At 46.3% G+C, this 2,710-nt stretch overlaps 1 protein-coding gene across 1 annotated transcript in view; it reads right to left on the reverse strand.

Annotated features, from left to right (window-relative positions):
* Positions 1-2,710, reverse strand: part of Dpf3 (D4, zinc and double PHD fingers, family 3) — a 273,986-nt gene that overhangs the window by 52,549 nt on the left and 218,727 nt on the right. The window lies entirely within an intron of this gene.

Consider the following 2,710-nt stretch of genomic DNA (forward strand, 5'->3'; position numbering starts at 1 on the left):
CCCATAACCTGGGGTCATGCAAGCATTTATCTCGGGATAGAAGTCAAATGAACTACTCTAAGGAAAGCACTCAAAACAGAGCCTAGTACACACGTTGATTCTGTTCTCTGGAGCAGGGGCATAAAGACCTAATTTCAACACCATCAAGTCTTCCAGGACAGCTAGCTGCCCCCTCCTATTGCGTTCTCTCCGAAGCACTATCCCTCTGCTTTAAGACATGCCCCCACCCCGAAACCGACTTCTGTTCCACTCACTCAAGTGAGCGAACCTCTCCAAGTTGACTTTTCCTTGACTGAAAGGTGGGAATCTGGTCATCTTCCATGTTCCATCCAGTTCCTTGAGTTTTCCTTAAAGAATATGAATTCTGAGTCTGTTTATAGATGCTGGTGCAGTAAGGAAATGAGTTGTGATGCTCAAACAATGTGAGGCAGCAGCACGGCATCACTTTTGCTGGGTGGATGGAGGATGGCAGCTGCTATGCCTAACAAGAGAAACTGAAAGGCAAACTAAACTAGTGATGTAAATCAGACAATCAGATAATGTCCTGGGAGTTAGCCTTGTTAGTAAACTATTGGTTCTTTATTAGAAGCACAAGTTAGACTCCTAAAGTGTGTGTGTGTGTTTAATTTGTTCTAATCACATGGGTTTTAAAACATCCCAAGTTCAAAGTCAAATTATCACTGATAATTCCAGGATCATGAACAACTAGACAAGACTTCAAATGGTTGTGTAGACTGAATATCCTTTTTATTGACCTGGAAGATGACATTTCATCAGTGAGAGTCATAACTCTATGAACCCAATATCTGAATCAAAGGAAGGAAGTACAGAGCTGAAAGTAGCAGAAGGACAGAACCCTACTGAGTTGCTGCATGTGCGCATGCGGGAACAGTACCACATGGGAGGCCTATGCACCATTCCTTAGGAAGAAGAACATATGTAGATTCAGCAGAACTTCCCCAAAGTGGGTGGCAGTGTCATGTTCAACCTCACAAAACTGAGAGCAAACATTCGAATCAGCTTATCCTGCTTCTTATGAAACAGAAGAGGAAGATGGTCCTTTGTCTTGGGCTACTAGGAACACTCAAAAGCTTCCATTTTTAGGTGTGTCTGTATGCCTTTCCTTTTGCTGAGTTAGCTTGTTAGTTTATGAGTGATGTAATTCAGGGAGACCAACAAAATGTGGACTGTAGGAACCAATCTCCTCTGATACTTACAAGCAATCAGATGACTAGGCGACCAGAAGGACCTTGGAATGTGTGCTAATGGAAGCACACTGCCCTGGCCATACTTTGTGAGAATTCAGAATCTTCAACAGTCCAGGTGAATGTTGGTCAGAGGTCTTTCATGTGGTTATTGTTTGTTTGGTGGGTGTATGTGTGCCTGTGCTCATGAATACTCCCATGTGTCTGTATGTGTACACACACACCAGGGTGTACACATGGAAATCAGAAGACAACTTACAAGAGTCAGTTCTTTCCTTCCACCTTAGGGATACCACAGGTCAAATTCAGGATATTAAGCTTAGCTGCAAGCACCCTTGCCCAATAAGCCATCTTGCCAGCCCAGAGATCTTTGATTTAGACTAGGTCCCTTGGCTGTAAAACAGGTCCTCAGAGCCCAAAAGACCACCCTAGGCATGCAGTACATGGTCTCTGCCTCTTTTATTCCTACCCAGGCCAACAGACTTCACTTCCACAGTTAACCACGGGAAAAGGCAGCCAAGCATTTCCCCAGCCACTCTCTCTTGCAGTTAAAGCCAAAAGCCAGAAGCCAGAAGTCAAAAAGCTTGCCATTCTATATAGAGCCCCTTCCCTCGCCCCCCCAAGCCATCATCAGCCCAGCACCTAGGCCCAGCATGCACAACAGGGCAGATTCTCATTCACCACCCCAGCACCACAAAGGGGGAACCCAGAAACACAAAAGAGCAAGCTTAGACAAACCAAAGGAAAGAAATAAAAAAAGAAAAAAAAAGGAGGAAAAAAATTATGATGGTTTTGCACTCGTTGTGAGACAGTTCAGCCAGGACATACCTGTTTCTGCAGGGTCTCGCAGCTGTCCTGTTCTCAGGGACTGTCAGTGAAGAGGACAGTCTTCTCTATCCCTGAGGCCTCGGACCAAGTGTTGCTTTGGTTTATTTCAGGAAATGCTATTGGAAAGATAAAACAAAGTGCCTGGCAGGCACTATAACAAGTAGAAGAAATCTGGAAGACGTTCTCGTCCAATGGGCGGCTACATGTTCTTACACCGGGGCAGAGGGAGGGGAGATACAGTGTGTAGTATCACTCTTCCTTCCAGGAGCGCCGGCCTCGGTTGCTCTGTCAGAGCTGAGCCTGTCTGTGATTTGCTGACATTCCGTTCTGTGTTTCAGAAGCTGATCTTTGCCAGGAGGAAAGTGAGGGAAACCCAGCAACAAGGGAAGAGAAAAGGGGCCGAGGGAAGCGGCCACTGCTGCTCTGGGCCAGCGCTGGAAGGAGGCCAGCTGTAACTGGCCCCAGGCTTCTCTGGGATGGTTGCCATTTCACACAAGCAGGAAGATGGAAAGGTTGTGGAGGAGACATGGGGAGGAGTCTGCTCTGTGGAGTCACCAACTCCCATTGAAGAAGTTCTCCACACACACATACCCAGTGGCCATTCTCTCTCTCTCTCTCCTCTCTCTCTCTCTCTCTCTCTCTCTCTCTCTCTCCTCATCTGCATCTAATAATAGTTA

Source organism: Mus musculus, chromosome 12, assembly GCF_000001635.26.
Source record: "Mus musculus strain C57BL/6J chromosome 12, GRCm38.p6 C57BL/6J".
NCBI classification, from domain to species: domain Eukaryota; kingdom Metazoa; phylum Chordata; class Mammalia; order Rodentia; family Muridae; genus Mus; species Mus musculus.